The sequence below is a fragment of the Symphalangus syndactylus genome, chromosome 2 (assembly GCF_028878055.3).
Source record: "Symphalangus syndactylus isolate Jambi chromosome 2, NHGRI_mSymSyn1-v2.1_pri, whole genome shotgun sequence".
NCBI classification, from domain to species: domain Eukaryota; kingdom Metazoa; phylum Chordata; class Mammalia; order Primates; family Hylobatidae; genus Symphalangus; species Symphalangus syndactylus.
In genome coordinates this window covers 52,950,292-52,970,620 of record NC_072424.2, presented here as the reverse complement: position 1 = coordinate 52,970,620, position 20,329 = coordinate 52,950,292, and the positions used below count along the sequence as shown (strand labels likewise).

At 35.4% G+C, this 20,329-nt stretch overlaps 1 protein-coding gene across 4 annotated transcripts in view; it reads left to right on the top strand.

The window, feature by feature from the left end:
• COL19A1 (collagen type XIX alpha 1 chain) overlaps window positions 1-20,329 on the top strand; it is a 338,738-nt gene that overhangs the window by 159,723 nt on the left and 158,686 nt on the right. The window lies entirely within an intron of this gene.

The following is a 20,329-nucleotide window of genomic DNA, read 5'->3' as shown; positions in this document are numbered from 1 at the left end:
ACATTCTCCCAACACTGTCCAAAATCATTGTTATTTTCCTCTATGATTTGCCTCTAAAATTTGCAGATGATAAAATTGCAATGTTTTAGTGACAGATTTATGAGAAAAGTTTATAGTGTGCACATAATGAGATTGTTCTCAATCAAATGGTACATCATGTATTAAGCACTTTATAATAAATATATGATTCTCTTATATTCAGATACAATTTACTCTTACAGACTTTTTTCATAGGCGATTAAAGATTCTTATTTAATTTAAATAAGACTCTAAGCCTAATGGAAAAGAGGACAGTTTTTTTTTTTTTTAAAAAAAAAGATCTTCTATAGCCTGAAGTCTTTTGAATTTTATGTGGATATTACCTAGTGAGATAAATTAAGCATTTAAATCAGTAGTATTCAAAGACCTATTCTGAGTATAGAAGGTCAGATTTTAAAAAGTATTCGAGTAATCTGGATGGAGCCCTTCCCATAGGCAGAACATAGGAATCTCAAAAATTGTGTGATTTTGATGATATTTATATTTACCTTTGTACTTAAAAATTCCATTATGAAAAATACATTAATAATGTCTTACACAAATTATCGTTACAACTCACACATAAACAAATGTTTTTTGATATGTAGAAAACCTAAGGAACTAACTAGATAACTTACTTGGGGATAACTCGTTCAATTTGCAGTGGAAGTTTATGCTTTAAGCTTTTATTTTAAGCATGAAAAGAAAGACTATTTGAGAGGAGGTTTTAAGTGCATATTATTCAGTTTTTTATACTTTGTAGAATTTTATTTTATTTTATTTTATTTTATTTTATTTTATTTTATTTTATTATTTTTTGAGACAGAGTCTTGCTCTGTCGCCCAGGCTAGAGTACAGTGGCACAGAGTTGCTCACTGCAGCCTCCACATCCCGGGTTCAAGCGATTCTCCTGCCTCAGCCTCCTGAGTAGCTGGGACTACAGGCTCCCGCCACCACGCCCGGCTAATTTTTGTATGTTTAGTAGAGACAGGGTTTCACCATATTGGTCAGGCTAGTCTGGAACTCCTGACCTCAGGTGATCCGCCCACCTCGGCCTCGCAAAGTGCTGGGATTACAGGCTTGAGCCGCTGCGCCCAGCCTTACACTTTGTAGAATTAAAAAAAAAAAAATTATTTGGCAGTGATTTAGTTAAACCTGCTCTTTTTACTTAGGACAGATGCCTGTTTCTCTTCAACTAAGTTATATGCAGTCATTTAGTTAAACCTGCTCATTTTATGTAAGACACATGCCTGTTTTTCTTCAACTAAGTTATATATTCAACTACTCACTTATCTGATTTCCTTGTCATTGTCAACTCATGGTGGAAGACCGATATGCAATCTACATATATTATTTCACCTGAAATACAATTTTGGCTTCTCAATCAGAAAGTTGTATTGGATTACATATATTTTGTGGATGTTTAATAGCAGCTAGTTTCTTTCTGCCAAGGAACACCTTGAAGATACCTTTCTGCACCAATTCATCTGTCAAGCACTTAGAGATTACAAGCTAATTTCATACTTGTCTAAAAATATGACAAGGAAAAAACACTATGAAATGAAATGTTTTATTTCATAAAGTAAAATATTCATATTATTGGGGTATTACTATTTTGTATGCTTGACATTACTTTCTTTATTAATATAAATTATCAACTCTTCCCTACAAAATAGGGATAAACTAAAATGAATACCAACCTACAATACACTAAATATTTAATTGTTCTTATAATACAGGTGGGTACATTATTAGTTGAAATAATTTATAATAGTCTTTGAGGAAGCCCAAATGACTAACTGCATTAGATTTGGATTAAATGAGGCAGTGATATACTGGAGTCAATAAACAAGAGTTCATCCATAATTGTTCTCAGAACTAGCTCTGCACTACAATCTACTGAAGAGTTAAAAAACTTACCAATATTGGGGTTCCACCCCCAGAAATTCCAATTCAATCAACCTGATATGGGACCAGCATATTTTAAAAGCTCCCCAAGTGGATCTAAATATGCAGCAGGAGTTGAGAACCATTATTTATGGGAACTAGAATGGAAAGAGCTTTCTTCCTACTCAAAAAAATTATATAATTGTTGAAGAAGTCCAACTTTCATTTGAAATCCAACTTAATACATAGCCATCAAGAACTATCTCTTTCCATTAGGGAGGCATACTAGTAAAATGAAGTTAAGATTGAACCCTGCTCCATTAAATGGAGAGAATTAGGGCTAGGAAGATACCTTTAATTACAACCTTTATCTAAATGTCCACGTACTTCTGTGGCTTGGGTGCCTTTAATGCTTCTTAAAATTTAATGTATGTAGGAACACTCAGGGTCTTGCTCAAATGCATATTTTTATTCCTAAGTCTGAGGTGAGATCTGAGCTTCTACATTTCTAGCAAGCCCCAAGGGAGTCAGATACTACTGGTTGTTGCACTACACTGGTCACAAAGGCTTAGCATCCTCTTCCCAGTTAGCTGCCTTTTCCCATAGATCAATGGTTCTCTGTTGCATCCTGGCCAACATGGTGAAACCCCACCTCTACTAAAAATTAGCTGGGCATGGTAGTGCGTGCCTGTAATCTCAGCTACTCGGGAGGCCGAGTCAGGGGAATTGCTTGAACCTGGGAGGCGGTTGCAGTGAGCCGAGATCGCGCCACTGCACTCCAGCCTGACGACAGAGCGAAACTCCGTCTCAAAAAAAAAAAAAGATTAATGGTTCTGTCTCTTGACTGCACATTGGAATTACCCAAGGTGCTTTAAAAATTCTAATTCCCAGACTGTACCACATACCAATAAAGCCAGAATCTCTAGGGAGGGACTCAGGCAACAGTTGTTTGAGATTTTTCCCAAGCAGTTCTAATGTGCAGCCACGCTTGAGAACTAAGGCTCTGAAAGCATGTCTAATACTTTTCTTTACAGCTTTCTCTTACAGATCTTGAGCAAACATTTTGGAATTACTCATTACACTAGTATTTATATCAAAAACACCCAACCTGATTACTTTCAGCAGCTTCCAGGAGAGGCCAGCCTTCCTAGTCATACCTACAATTTGCTTCCTGATTACTTCATTATAGAGGATAGATGAACGTCCATATCCACATTTACAAGCTACTAGCAAGCCCAACAGTAATCCTTCTTGAGAAAGACAACAAGCATTGACAGCTTCAGGACACAGAATTCCAGAAATTCTCAAAGCACACACAGCTGAACTGCCCAGAATAACTAAGGGCGAAGAGCTGAACACTTTTTTCCCCTCTAAGCCATACATTCTATATTTGCTTTACTTTTATTCGTATTTTGTTTAATAAGAAATTAAGAGAAATAGTCATTGAGCCCACTGTAATACTGAGTTTAGTGATGCAGGGGCAATCCTTTATGGTGTTTTTGGGGAAGTATTGTTTTTTTTTTTCTTTTTTTTTTTCTTTTGAGACAGGGTCTCACTCTGTTGCCCAGGCTGAAGTGCAGTAGCCCCATCACAGCTCACTGCAGCCTTGACCTCATGGGCTTAAGTGATCCACCCACTTCAGCCTCCCAAGTAGCAGGGACTACAGACGGTTGGCACTATGCCCAGCTAATTTTTTTTTAAAACAAAGACAAAGTCTTGCTATGTTGCCCAGGCTGGTCTTAAACTCCTGAGCTCAAGTGATCCTCCTCCCTTGGCCTCCCAAAGTGCTGGAATTATAGGCAGGAACCACTGAGTCCAGCTGGGATTATGTTTATTGCTGTTACTTTCGTGTCCCTGTGGATTCTTGTGCATTTGGTACTTAAATTTTTTGTAATCACATAGTACCAGTTCAAAAAAAATCTGATACGTAAAACCATCTATTTCATTAAATGTTACTTTTGTTGCTTATTTATACTTTCTCTTATAACTCATTGGGTCTATATATAATTGGGTCTCAGTGGAAGAGAGAGAATAAAGAAGTGAGGGTGACCAAGTTTAAAAAGGAGTAGGAAAAGGTAAAATTGAGGAAACGGCGTGAAACAGACTTGGAGTCCTAGAAACAGTTTGATTTGTTAGGCTCAGCAACAATAGCTTTTACCCTTTGTTTCACCTCTCCCTTCCTATCACCTGAAAGTATTCTTACTGCCAGTGACCAGTGCTTCCTCACTCTCTAATATATAAGAAACTTATTAATAAGAAAGCCAACCAAAATGGTGCTGCAGTTTGCAAATGCAGGATGCAATATACTCCTTTATTATTTCAGGAAATGGGACCCCATTCAAAATTCCACAGTTGAATCCCTTTGATAACATTTGAGTCCTTCTATAGATTCATGTTCACAGGTCATATGGAAAATACTCCAACGTGACTGCCTTGGAGAAAAAAAAAGGAAAAAAATAAGAAAGAAATCTGAGGCCTGTAAAAATGTCATGGAGATTAAAGTGATATTTATGGCATTAATTGTCACTTACATCCTTTAACCTTTAAATATTCTGTCAATCTACTTGACTTGATAAAAATAGAATTATACTTTTTGATATGACATTAATAAACTTGCAAATCTTATTTTATAGACTTTCCAGATTATTCTAACAATAAAAGATATTGAAATTCAAGAACAAATTTGTGAATCTGTAAGTGGAATATCTGGAAAGTATTTTGTAAAACAGTGTCCAAGAGGCTTCCCTTAATCCTTTTTTTAAACAAAATTTCATCTAGAGAGATGGAAAAAAAGAAACAAAACACTTTCAGCCCAGAAGGTGGGAATGTGGTTGAATTACACACAAAAAAAAGAAAGACTAAAAATCCATGGTTGCCACCATAAACCCACCTTCATGTATCTCTTGCTAGGAATATTTTCAGCAAATACAGCTAGTTGAAAATAAAAAATTTAATGAAATATCCATTTAATGAAATATCTGATTTCTTTTCAGCCACTTTTTGGAAGATACCAAATTCACTAATTAGTTTGGTACTAACAACTATTTTGTTAACACAATAAGCCATTATAGAAGCTTATAAAAATTTTAAAGTTCTAAAGCAATAAATATGAGATTCTTCAACTTGATTTAAATTAACTGATTATTCCTCCCTTATCCTTTTTATATTTCAGGCTATAACCATTTTAAAAATAGCACATCTTGTTAGATTTTAAGTAATAATGATATCTATAATAAATGGTAGACATTTATTCAGTGCTATGTATTATTTAAACCAAACCTTAAACAACCCTGTGAAGTATAAAATGATTATTACTACATCGTACATAACGGAACTGAGGACGAGAATATCTAAGTAAATTATCCAAGGTTCACAGATGCTAATGTTCAAATGCCCATTTGGCTGACTCTTAAAACCTAAGCTATTAAATTCTGCAAGCATTATTTAAATCTAGTTTAAAAAATAATATAAAAAACAGAAATGTTCTAAACTATTACAAAAATTAAATTTTTTTTTTTTTTGAGACGGAGTCTTGCTCTGTCCCAGGCTGGAGTGCAGTGGCGTGATCTTGGCTCACTGCAAGCTCCGCCTCCCGGGTTCACGCCATTCTCCTGCCTCAGCCTCCTGAGTAGCTGGAACTACAGGCGCCCGCCACCACACCCAGCTAATTTTTTGAATTTTTAGTAGAGACGGGGTTTCACCATGTTAGACAGGATGGTCTCGATCTCCTGACCTTGTGATCCGCCCGCCTCGGCCTCCCAAAGTGCTGGGATTACAGGCGTGAGCCACCGTGCCCGGCCAAAAAAATTAAAATTTTTAAATCAGGTCAGGCACGGTGGCTCATACCTCTAATCCCAGCACTTTGGGAGGCCAAGGCAGGCAGATCACTTGAGGTCAGGAGTTTGAGACCAGCCTGGTCAACATGGCAAAACCTCGACTCTACTAAAAATACAAAAAAACAAACAAACAAAAAAATAGCTGGGTTTGGTGATGGATGCCTGTAATCCCAGCTACTCAGGGAGGCTAAGTGGGAGAATTGCCTAAACCCAGGAGGAGGTTGCAGTGAGCTGAGATTGCACCGCTGCACTCCAGCCTAGGTGACATAGCAAGACTCTGTCTCAATAAAATAAATAAAATAAAATAAAATAATAAAATAAAATAAAATATTTTATCTTGAAGCCAAAATTCAGAAAAATTCAAGTGCCTAGCAGAGATGGGGTGGAAATGTAAATGTGTGATGCAGCCCAGTGTAAGATAATAGAGTGTGCTTGGGGTTAGGGACCAGGATAGCTATGTTTATCTCAAAGTATCAAATTCGAATTAAAAACTACTTAGAGATTAATGAATGCAGAATATAGGCATACTTTGGAGATATTACAGATTCGGTTCCGTATCACTGCAATAAAGCAAGTCACCCATTTTTTTTGCTTTTCCAACGTATATAAAAGTTATGTTTATACTATACCATATCCTATAAAATGTGCAATTTATATTATGCAAAAACAATTTTACACATTTTAATTAAAAATACTTTAGCGCTAAAAAATGCTAATGATCATCTGAGCCTTCAGCGAGTTGTAATCTTTTTGCTCTGGAGAATCTTGCCTCCATATTGATGGCTGCTATCTGATCAGGGTGGTGGTTGTTGAAGGTGTTGGGGTGGCTGTGGTAATTTCCTAAAATAAGACAAAAATGAAGTTTGCCACATTAATTGACTTTTCCTTTCACAAAAGATTTCTCTGTAGCATGTGATGCTGTTTAGTAGCATTTTACCCACAGAACTTCTTTTGAAATTGGAGTCAATCCTCCCAAATGCTGCTGTTACTTTATCAGCTAAATATATATAATATTTCAAATCTTCCTTGTCATTTCAACAATTTTTGCAGCGTTTTCACCAGGAGTAGATTTCATCTTAGAAAAACATTTTCTTTGTTCATCCATAAGAAGCAACTCCTCACTTATTCAGCTTACCGTGAGATTGCAGCAATTCAGCCACATCTTCAGGCTTCACTTCTAATTCTAGTTCTCTTGCTATTTCTACTACATCTGCAGTTACTTCCTCCACTTACATCTTAAACCTCTCAGAGTCATCCGTGGGGTTTGAAATCAACTTCTTCCAAATTCCTGTTAATGTTGAGATTTCGACCTCCTCCGTGAATCACAAATGCCTTTAATGGCATGTAGAATGTTGTTTTTCAATTTATTTTGCCCAGGTTCATCAGAGGAAGCACTATCTATGCAGCTATACCCTTACAAGATGTATTTCTTTTTTTTTTTTTTTTTTTTTTTTTTGAGAAGGAGGCTCACTCTGTCGCCCAGACTGGAGTGCAGTGGCGCGATCTCGGCTCACTGCAAGCTCCGCCTCCCGGGCTCACGTGATTCTCCTGCCTCAGTCTCCTGAGTAGCTGGGACTACCGGCTCCCGCCACTATGCCCGGCTAATTTTTTTGTACTTTTAGTAGAGACAGGGTTTCACCATGTTAGCCAGGATGGCCTTGATCTCCTGACCTCGTGATCTGCCCATCTCAGCCTCCCAAAGTGCTGGGATTACAGGAGTGAGCCACCGCGCCCAGCCACAAAATGTATTTCTTAAATAATAAGTCTTGAAAGTCAAAATTACTCCTTCACCCATGGGCTGAAGAATGGATGTTGTGTTAGCAGGCATGAAAACAACATTCGTCTCCTTGTACATCTCCATCAGAGCTCTTGGGTTACCGGATGCATTGTCAATGAGTAGGAATATTTTGAAAGAAATATTTTTTTCTAAGCAGTGGTATCAACAGTGAGCTTCTTCAGTAAACCATGCTATAAGCAGATGTGCTGTCATCCAGGCTTTGTCATTCTGTTTATAGAGCACAGGCAGGGTAAATGTAGCATAACTCTTAAGGGCCCTAGGATTTTCAGAATGAGTGTTGGCTTTAACTTAAAGTCACAAACTGTATTATCCCCTAACTAGAGAGTTACTCTTTCCTGTGAAGCTTTGAAGTCAGGCATTGACTTTTCCTCTCCAGCTATGAAAGTCTTAGATGGCATCTTTAGCTGCTTTGTTGACATTGAAAACTCTTTGCGTGGTGTGGTTACCTTCATTGAAGATCTTGGATAACTTGCTGCAGCTTCTACATCAGCACTTAATGCTTCACTTTGCACTTTTATATTCTGGAGATGGCTTCTTTCCTTAAACATCATGAACCAACTTCTGGGAGCTTCAAACTATTCTTCTGCAGCTTTCTCACCTCTCTCAGCCTTCACAGAATTAAGAGGCAAGGACTTGCTCTGGATTAGGCTTTGATTTAAGGGAATGTTGTGGTTTAAGGGAATTTGTGGCTAGAGGGAGAGAGACAGAGAAATGGCTAGTCAGTGGAGCAGTCAGAACATACATTCTCTCTCTTCCCTTTCTGAAATGCCAATGGCAGATATGTTAGATTTTTAATAATGTCCCTCTTGTCCATAAAACTCTGTTCATTTTTTCCCATCTAATTCCATCTTCTTGGGAATGTATCATTTCCAATAAGCCCTTATCAAGCTTACTCTTGCTTTGTTCATTTCCATTCTGCTGTTAAGACTATCATGTGAATTTTTTAATATAGATACTATATTTTTAAGCTAGTGAAGTTTGTTTTATATTAAATAGTGTCTATTTCTCTGCCGATATTTCCTATCTTTTCGTTCATTATGAGCATGTTTTCCTTCCTGTCCTTGGGAATATTTTTAATAGCTACTTTAAAATATTTCTGGGCATGGTGGCTCACACCTCTAATCCCAGCACTTTAGGAAGCTGAGATGGGTGGACCACCTGAGGTTGGGAGTTTGAGACCAGCCTGACCAACATGGAGAAATGCCATCTCAACTAAAAATACAAAAATTAGCCAGGCATGGTGGCGCATGCCTGTAACCCTAGCTACTTGGGGGACTGAGGCAGGAGAATCACTTGAAACTGGGAGGCGGAGGTTGCGGTAAGCCAAAACATGCCACTGCACTCCAGCCTGGGCAACAAGAGCGAGACTCTGTCTCAAAAAAAAAAAAAAAAATCTTTCTCCGATCATTCTATCATCTGAGTAATATCAAGTTGTTCTTTGTTGATAGTCTTTTCTCCTTAGAATGGGTTATGTTTTTGTGCTTACTCGTATGGCAAGTAATTTTTTATTCTATTTTGGATACTATGAATTGTTAGTTATAGGAACTCTGAATTCCATTTTTTCTGAAGAGCTTTAATATATTTTTAAGACAGGCAGTTAAATTGGCTTGACTCACATAGCAAACTCTGTTTCTCCTACAGCTGGCAACAGCTGAAATCCCAGTTTTGTTCTTTTAAGCTAAGCTGAGCTACTTGCAGTTTGCACTATGTATGTTTGGTTAGGAGTTAGCCAGAGATTTGGGGAGAGCTTATACGCAGAATTTGGGACTTCCTTACTTATTTCAGGATTTGACAAATCAACCCCACTTTACTTTACAGTAATTGCATTTGCCCTAAACTCTGTCCTCAGGTTTTTCAATCTAGCAAGTCTGTAGGCTTTCTATTTAGCTAACCCATGACCCAGACTTGAGCCTGTCCTCAGACTAAACATCTTAAAAACAGAAAACTGACTCCATGCTGTTTAATTTTTCCAAATGTTGACTCCCTTCCAGTACCTGCCTGCTTTTGTTGAGTTTCCAGTGTCTTCAGATAGTTGTTCTATATGTAGTTCAGTATTTATAGTTGCTATCTGTGAGCATGTTGATTTAATATAACTACTGGGCCATCCTGGAAGCCCATTTTTTTAATACAATGCTGACTAACTTATAATTTACTTAGGTACCTTGCTCCTATAAACGTAAGTGAGTTAGCCTTCACATTTCTTTACTATTGACCTTGCCTTCAAAAAATATCTAGAATCTGACCAATTCTCACACCTCTACTGTTACTACTTGGTCCTAGTTACCATTATAAATCTCTTGATTATTTCAGTAGCCAATTAATGGTCTCCCTCCTTCTCCCGTTGCTCTTCTTGCATGATTTACACAAGAAGCCAGAATGTTCCTTGTCACTCTTCTTTTTGGAATCTCCAGTGTTTCCCCAGGTAATTAAATAAAACCCAAATTCCATACAATGGCCTACAAAGTCTTAACAGGATTCAACTGTCATTGCATTTCTGACTTCATCTCATTTTCTTCTCTTTCTTTCTTATTTTACTCTACACCAAAGTAATTTTTCCAGAAAATTGTCCAATATTCAATTTTTTTTTAAAGCAGAGTGCTGGCCAATTAGAATAAATGGATTGTTCTGATTCAGTGCACTGGTGCTGTTTGTATTTTCAGGCTTACAGTGAAGAATGAATGACTATTAAGTTTTAATTCCTGTGATTTGTCTAATGAGGATGATACAAAGTTTAAATTAAAATAAGTTTTTAATCTATAGTTGTAGATTTTACCATGTCTTGCCTTATTCATTTTTTCATTTCTCAGCAACTCGTTAAACTCATAGATGGTAAAATTTAGCATTCTAATCAATAAAAATGTGAAATAACTTGCTATAAATTTGAGACTTATGGTTTCAATGCACAAATGAAGCCAAATACAGTCAAATAGGGCAGTGATTCAGCTGAAATTCTCTAAGCAACTGGCTTATTAACAACAAAGAAAAATTCCCCTATAAATATGTTTTTCATATATATGTACTAACTTTTTGAAATTCCACGCTTTAAAAATATCACCAAATCACATTTTTTCAAAAGGTATTTGGGTTCTACCACATCTGGAATAGCCATATTGCTAATATCATTGTCACGTATTGAGTTGCAGTAATGATGGATTAGAAAAGGCACTTTTGAATAACCTGTTAAAGAATAAAAATTCCTTTTCTAAATTATTTAACATAAATATATTAACAAAAGTATATTCAGAATCAGCATTTTTTAAAGATACTATATTCTGATTGTGAGAAAACTAAATACTTAATGTCAAGATGACACTTAACCAGTGACTTACTGATAAACTTAAATTTTCTCTTCTGTTGATATTTGTAACTTACAAGGCAGATATATGTGAGCTAAAACCAATGCTGAATAAGAAAAATGTGTTTATCATAATAAGTATACAAATTTATTTGATCAAATATAATGTATCCAAGATCATAATGAAAATCTGATAAATTATTCTGAAATATGAAGATGTTGACATAAAAATCCTCTATTAAAGGTAAATATTTCATGGTTTAATCATGTTATTTGAAAAATTGCATTTTATATTAGCTTTTCCTCTCATGTTGAAATATTAGTTGTAAATCATTACATTCAAATACTCAAGTACAGTAAGCACAAATTCTTTGGTTATATGTCATCTGTTGTTAAAACCTTAATTTTATATAAATGTAGTGTGTCTTTATATATAACTTCACAAACTGTGTATGTTCTTTAGCCTTCCTATTACATACTATTGCCAGATTCTCCTCAATTAAATAATATAAGCCTGTTTTTACAGTAAAGTTTTACTGAAATACATTACTAAGGCTTCAGAAGCAAGACAGGGACTATGAGTGAAATGAGACAGTTGACTAACATCTCTGTCTCCTTTTCTCTTCCGGCCTTTGCGTGTCGTGTCAGAGGAGAGACAGATGAAGGAAGGTAGAACAGTGCTATTTCATGTAATATATCCACTAATTTCAGTTCCTAGGAAAATGGCTGTGTTGCTCTGGCCGTTCTCTTTGGGGAGTTATTAAATACTCATCCAGATGGCACCAAATGTTTATGCAGAAGCCAAAGGTTAAGTCTGTCAACAGCAGAAGTGCCTTAGACATGCTTACTAAATGATACTTAAATACCAGTTCCTTGGAGCCCAGATAAATCCAGCTTCAGTGAGAAATTAGGCACAGAGAGGGTGCATAGCTTTTACTCTAAGAAAACTACCTTAAATACCATAAGCAACGGAGAGAAAATCTCAGCTGGTTATTTATAAACAAAATGACATTCAATTAGCAGATGGCCCTAATGCACAGGAGATCATATAGTCTTCACATGGGGGAATCGTTGAAATAATTCTTTTTCTAAGTTGGTATGTACAAGAAACAAAAATAATTGCTCGGTAAGCGATATGCTCCCTTTCCTCCCTTCCTCTTTTAGCCACTCATTTAGTTGAATGCTTACTGTGTGCCCGATACTGTGTTAAGCCCTGCGGACACAGAAACAAACAACAATCATTGTCGTTGCCTTCAGAAAACCTACGTGGTTTACGAAAAAGCAACCAATTGGTTAAAGTTGATCATTTTTAAAATGATCATTTGTGAATTGTGTATAAAAAGTTTACAAGTATTTGTACAACTGTAGCTGTTCATATTATACACAGACATCTAGTTATTTCAGAGAAAATTATTTTTTACCAGAATTCTTATGTTGTAATTTAATTTACTTTTGGTTTGTTAAAATCAGTTAATTGGAATTAATATAATTATAATCCTTTTTAGAGACCAATCATTTTTTAGTTCCATTTAATCTATCAGTATAATGCATTACCACAAAGATTTTTAAATGCTTAGAATAGAATTGAATTAAACTAATTTTAATGTAGATTTATGACTGAAATAAATACATGCTTTGCTGCATATAACTTTTCAAAAGGCTTACCCATTTTATGATTTTCTAATGGCATTTAGAAAGGTTCTTGTTATATGCCCAAAGAGCGTAATTCCTCTTTCCATTCTGACTAGAATTAATATATGTTCTGTAGCATATATGTATTATAAATATTTATATGTACATATAAATGTATATATTATAGCATAGTAATTAACAGGCTATCAATGTAAGATTATTTAAAATTCCTCACATATCAAAATCTGAGTTATGGCCGGGCGCAGTGGCTCACGCCTGTAATCCCAGCACTTTGGGAGGCCGAGACGGGCGGATCACGAGGTCAGGAGATCTAGACCAACCTGGCTAACACAGTGAAGCCCCGTCTCTACTAAAAATACAAAAAATTAGCCAGGCGTGGTGGCGGGCGCCTGTAGTCCCAGCTACTCGGGAGGCTGAGGCAGGAGAATGGCGTGAACCCAGGAGGCAGAGCTTGCAGTGAGCCAAGATCACACCACCGCTCTCCAGCCTGGGTGACAGAGCAAGACTCCGTTTCAAAAAAAAAAAAAAAATCTGAGTTATTTAGACACTTTATGAGTTGCCTAAATTTGAATCAATACTATTAGTTTTCGAAAGTTGCATAATTTATATTTAATTCATTGTTAGTTTTCTGAAACTAGTAATCCCACTCAGTACCGGGATTTCTGAGGTCCTAATCTGCCAGTAGAAAGAAGGCAGTTGAAATATTTTAAAAAATCAATCCTTTTCTTTATTTGTGGGCAAAAGACATGTAAGTGAATTAGTTGATTAAAATATAAGCTATTTTTCTACAATACAAAGTTATTTGTATCTACTCTGTGAAGAAATACTGGCGAGTTGTTGCTTAAAGCCCTGGAAATATTTATGTTTTAGCCTCAGGGAAGATTTATGTTTTGGAAAAACTTACAGTCAGCTCGTTCTACATGGAGATGATTTATATCTCTTTCGTTAGATGAATAATTTGAGAATAACTCCCTCTGCCCTTCTGTTTATAGTTTGCTTCTGTTTCAGAAGGCATTTTAAATTGTTTTCATCAAAAGTCCAAATTATGCATTTTAAACCTCAATCAGTAAAACTTTCTTTCCTAAAAGTGCTATGCATTGACAATCTGTGACTTTTACAAAAGAGTTATTTTATTTCGTGTTGAAATACTCAGCAATCTAGACAAATAAATTAAAATGTATTTTAAATGCCATTAGAAAATTATAAAATGGGTAAGCCTTTGGAAAAATTATATGCAGCAAAGCATGTATTTATTTCAGCCATAAATCTACACTAAAATTAGTTTAATTCAATTCTATTCTAAGCATTTAAAAATCTTTGTGGTAATGCTTATATTGATATATTAAATGGAACTAAAAAAAGGATTCGAATTATATTAATTCCAATTAACTGATTTTAACAAACCAAAAACCCATGCAGCTTAGCTCAGGAATTATACAGATCAAGGAACCAGGCTACCTGAGTTTGAACCTGACCGTGTTTCTTGACCTTTCTGTGTCATCTGTAAAATGGGATACTAATATTTCCTATTGCATAGTGTTGTAGTGATGATTAAGTGAGTTAATATACGTAAAGATTTTAGAACAATGCCTGGCTTCTAGTAAATACTATTTAACTCTTAGCTATTGATGTTATTGTTAGTTAATATGCTAAATGTGAATGGCAAAAATATCAATAGCAATGAGCCTAAAGTTCTTTATGAAATAATTGCTGACAAATGTTTATAGAGAACTTTTATAAAATCACAGGGTTTTTATGGGTAGAATTCCTTCATCTTAAGAAAACTATTAACTATAAACTGAATTCTAAGTGTTCCCTTTACAACCAATATAACCTTCATGAGGATAGGAACCTTGTCTATCTTATTTACAACTGTATCCCCAGAGATTAACAGTATTTGATGTAGTACAGGTACTCAATAAATATTTCTTCTTCACAGGTAGAGGAAACAAATATTTTTCACTGACAAACAAATTATTATAGTAAAATATCACCCAATCCTACAGTGAAAATATCTACAGAAAACTATAACATCACTTACTTGGATATCATAATGAGGAGGAGATTCCCTCCTTCCAGCTACCAAACCTAATTAATTAAGGACAGGTGGTCACCTTCTCCCATATTAAAAATTTTCAGCAATAACAATATTGATATCACTTACTACCCCTGATTATTTTTGATCAATTTGAAAGTCATGCTTTTTGTGAGAAGCAGGAATTATCTCCTTAATTAAAGACTCCTATTATCTGTTCATTATTCTGCAGACATGAACAAAAGCTTTATATAGCTTAATCCGTTACTAAAGTCATATTTTGCAAAATAGAGAAACACTGGATGTAAGGCCAGGAAACCAGATTCTATCCTTAAATATGAACTATTTTGATTTATTTACTTATTTTACCTTGGGCATACCACTTAGTAATATGTAAGGGTCAAACAGGATGTTGTTAAGGTCATTTTCAACTCTAAAATTCTGTTATTTTCTCTTTTACCTTTCCTAAGGAATTCTATTTCCTTTAGCTGTATACCATCTAATATCTATCTCCTTAATAGTATTGTTCTTTTCCTTAAATCCCCTCTATTTTATCACATTATTTTAAAAGGATAGAGAATAAATGTAAGGAATAGTTAAGTCAGACACATGCCCAATATAGAGAAAGGATTAGACATACCAGTGTCAAGAACTGTAAAAGATATGAGATTTTACCCAACTTGAATAATAACAACTTAGCCTGCCACAGTTTCATCAATCCTGGCAGAAGACATGAAACTTCTGAGTCAGAGAAAAAGGCATTATTACTCATGGCAGCAAGCAGCATGAGCCTTATGTTTGTTTTGGTTGCCCTTGCCCCCAAGTACCAGAAACAACCCAGGTAGGTGCCACATATTCAGTGGGTTTGCATCACAGCAGAGTAGGGAAGGCAAATTTTAAAAAAATGGACCGCAGGCAAACTTGCACTTTGCCAAAAGGGAGACATTATCTTTAACATTCTAAACAGTAAGCAAATCTATCCTTGCTTTGCAGCATAAACATCCTTTAAAAGATAGCCCAGAACAAAAGGGTGGTTTGTACCTCCCTCATAAGACATGCAGAAGCACAAAAGCCGCATGGAAAGACTCATTGTCTCTCAACACTATCCATTTTTCATTTCATTTATTGGTGTCTGGCAAATTTTTTATGAGTATACCACTCCATTAACAGCCCTGATTAATATTATCAGTAGAGACTGTGACCAAAACTATTCAATTTGTCTCATATAGCATTTAATTAAAGGCTACTGTTAATAGAATGCCAGGCAAGTAGATGAGGCCAGCCTGCACTATTGATCTCAACCCTGTCCCCCAGGATCCCAAACTCAAACAGCTGAATAGATCCCATAAATCATCCAAGTCTATCTTAGAAAGCCAGATGATTTGCTCCCTACATTTCTGAATTGGCCTTCTGCTTGACTTGAGGCATTAATTCAGGAACATCAACAAGGACAAGGACATTTTTTAGAAAACTGCAACAGACTCAGTGTGTCTCCGACTTTGGCCCAAGTGGGCAACCATAAGGATACTGAGCTAACAGTGAACTAAACCAAGTAGTCTTTATCTTTTTTTATTTAGGACCATGTCAGGCAATAAGAATATCCAGCTGGCAGAGCCAGAATTAAGTTTGAATCCTCTAGATTCCCTTTTGGCTAGGTTTCTACCCTACAGGTGTAAAGATAGTTCAGAACCTAGAGCAGTTAGTGCCTCACTCACAGATAAATAGAAATGCAAAAGACTCAGAGCATTGTTGCCAACAACCAGCTCTTGGGCATTGCATTTGTTTATGAACAAATCTTAGCAAATGTTGCTCTTTTGTTTACCACACCATGGCTAACTATACCACTGACTCATTCAGCTTACCGTCAGCTCTAGTCCCAGAGTATCTTTTTTTCTGGTATTTTGCTATTCTTACTTCTCTTCAGTCTATACTGTTGATTTTTCATTCCATTTCTTGTAGAATGCTATCCTATTTCATAGCCACTTCTTAGTTTCCTATGTAATGTATTCTGGAAAGTTTAATAATACCTTCATGTATCAAAAATGTCAAGGGTCACTCTGTGTCTTCACTCTGATAATATTGACCTGAATCCCCAATGATGGATTAAGATAAAAAAGAAAAAACACAGTCAAATATATCTTATGTTCTAAAGATTTATTTGGAAGTGCAAGTAGAATATATTAGAAGTAGATAGAGTTTGGGGGTCAGACCTACTTGCTTTAAGAGCTCAGCTCCACCATTTATTTACCATCTTATCTTTAGAGAATTCATCTTCTCATCTATAAAGGGAATGCTTCTATTTCTTAGAGTTGTTAAAATTAAATAAGATCATATATTAAAGTAACTGGTGGAATTCCTGACACACTAGCAGGTATGCAATACATATCAATTATCTATCCCCTTCCTAATTTACTATTGTGAATGTGTGGAGGTCATCAAAGAATGTATTGAAATGATATTGAAATGTTGCACTAGGGCTTCCACACCTTGCTTCTGTGCAAACATAGAAGTCTTTTTGTGTGTTATGCATTATTCTTTTACTTACTATTGTTTGCTTGTTATGGTTCTATAATATGCACTCTATATTTGAGAATATAATGAATCTCAAATTATCTTGATTTACTCAAGGACTGTTTTTTAGAAACTTGAAAATAACATTCTGATTGCTTCATTTCATTGAAATATTAAAACACCAATTGTAATTTACTTTCATGCCAACTTTCTAGTGACTGGTAAATTGAAAATTAGGGTTTTTTTCTGACTTTGATAGATTCACAATCTGATTATTTGGAAGTCACATACTACCCATATTACCAACCCAATAGACTGGAAAGTGACACTGGAACAACCTGGGCATATATGTAACACATCATAACTAATCTTATTAATGCCATTAGTACTCAATTGGAGTTACACTGATACAACCTTACCTTATTTAGTCCGTAAAATTAGGTAGTTTGACCTATTAACCCTGTTTCTAAAAGGCTATGTTTAAAGAAATATTTGTATATAGACTTATTTGTTCATTGACCTGCAATATAATTTGCATAGCAATGAAGTTAGCCCTCAGATGTATTTAAATGTCATATTTCTAACATTTTTAAGGTTTAGTCTTTTTTGTCAGTATAAAAATTGCCAGCATATATTTTTCCATTTAACATCCACAAATTGTCAATAAATAAACAATGCAACTACATTTCACTTTATTTAGTGCATATATTACCAAAATTAGCCGTACTGTTAATTCTTAATTCATAGGGAGGGAGATCTCACAGATTTTATGAACGAAGAATTAACTATAAATATTTAAGGATCCACTCTGGCATTTTTTCAAATGTTCTGCAGAATTAACAAGACTTGTTCAATTTGTAAAGTCATTCTGCTTGGTTCTGTCACCAGTAAATGCAAATTGAGTCTAATGACAAAATGATGAAAAGATGTTTTGGCCAGGTGCAGTGGCTCACGCCTTAATCCCAGCACTTTGGAAGGCCGAGGCAGGTGGATTGCCTGAGATCAGGAGTTCGAGACCAGCCTGGCTAACCTGGCAAAACTCCGTCTCTACTAAAAATACACAATTTAGCTGTGTGTGATGGTGGGCACCTGTAATCCCAGCTACTCGGGAGGCTGAGGCAGGAGAATCACTTGAACCCAGGAGGCGGAGGTTGCAGTAAGCTGGAATTGCGCCATTGTACTCCAGACTGGGTGACAAGAGCGAAACTCCTCTCAAAAAAAAAAAAAAAAAAAAGATATTTCACATGATATGAATAGCCGTTTTTTGTCATCCAAATTATTAACAAATCACTGCAATTTGAGAAAAGCTTCTGTTAACAGTAATGACAACTTATCTTCTTTGTACTTTAGAATAAGTTGCCAGGTATGAAAATTAGGGCAATTCCTTACTATTTCAAGTGCTAAATTTGAATCTGCATGTAATAAGTAAACTTTGAGTATTAGCTTATTTGCCTTAACTTGTTTAATGTTTTAAATAAAATTGTAGTACTTTTCAAGTAAATTCATTTACAGGATTAAAGAATCAAACAGTACTGTTAAAGGCTTATAATAAAAAATACCATTTCAATAAATGCACTGGGGACAACTACATAGCATTTGGGAAAACACAAATTTGGGTTTGTACGTGACTACTGTGACAATAAAAATATCAGCTGGATCAAGATTTTAAAGGTGAAAACTAAACCACAAAAGTCCTAAAGAAAACATAAGAATTTTAAAAATAATTAAGCATAACTTTTAAAATATATTTTAAACCAGAGGTATAAATAGAAAAAAGATAGTAAATTTTACTGCATGAACAAACAACTCCTATACAAGGGAAAAAACACCCCACTAAGCTAAATCAATTGGCCAGCTGGGAAAAAATATTTACAACTCACATCATAACAAAGGACTACATATCCAAATATAGAGAGAAACTCCTCCAGATCAATTGTTTTAAATCCCAAGAAGAAAGAATAATATGGCTTTTAAACATATGAAATAGACCTAAACATAGGAAATAGACCTAAATTCACTCATAATTTTAAAAACGTAAACTAAAACACCTCTGCGATACTAGTTTTCACTTATAAGATTGGAAGTGGTCAAAAAGTTTGATAGTACACTATGTTAGCAAATGTTGAGAAACATACCTATACATTTTAGGGCAAGTAGGTATAGACATAATCTTTATGGAGGGCAATTTGATACTGTCTATCAAAGTTTCACTCTAGTCTCATTCATTTATAAAATTATACATGTACCAGGTTGTTCATTTCCATATTGCTTGTAATAGTAAAAAAAAAAAAAATAGAGACAACCTAGATGTCCAGCTACAGATGAATAGTTAATAAAGTTATAAAACTATTTTTATTTAAACAAATATAAAATGTTCACATTTTTTGGCCTGGCCTGGTGGCTCATGCTTGTAATCCCAGCACTTTGGGAGGCTGAGGTGGGTGGAACACCTGAGATCAGGAGTTCAGGACCAACCTGGCCAACATGGTGAAACCTCATCTCTACTAAAAATACAAAAATCAGCCAAGTGTGGTGGTGGGTGCCTATAATCCCAGCTATGCAGGCGGCTGAGGCAGGAGAATCACTTGAACTTGCGAGGCAGAGGTTGCACTGAGCCAAGATCGTGCCACTGCACTCCAGCCTGGGAGACAGAGCAAAACTCAGTATTTAAAAAAAAAAAAAAAAATTCACATTTTAATGACTGTAAATATTGTCATGTGCAGAGCTAAGTGGTGTACCTTTTCTTTCTTGAATAGTTTGTCGTTTGTTTTGGTTTGCTTGTTTTCTGGTATTTCTAATTCTTTCTATTTTCCCTGTTATTGCCTTCCATATTTTTCAAATTTTCTCATTGAGTTTCTTGTTTTCCGAGAGCATCATTTAGACCTTCTATTCCATATCTTGTAGGGAGCTTTCTAAGCCATCTGCAGAATTCCCATTCTGTGACTATCTTTATTTTTTTCTCTGAGTTGATTCCACTGCTGCTTCTTTTCCTTGTCATCTCCTTTCTTGGTTTTACTCCTTCATTTCTGTGAACATATCTTTAAACAAATTATGGAAAAAGTTTGAAAGGAAGGTACGTCTTCTGGGATTTTACACATCTAAAAATGTTTTGTTTTGTTTTTTCACTTTCACACTCGATGGATAGTTTATCTGAGCATAGAATTCTTGCTTGAAAATTATTTCCCTAAGAATTATAAAGATTTTTCTTGAGTGTCTTCTAACATGTGTTGCTGCTGAGAAGTCTAATGCCTGTGGATTCTTTTTCCTCTTGGATTCCCAAGAAGAGAGAAAACAAG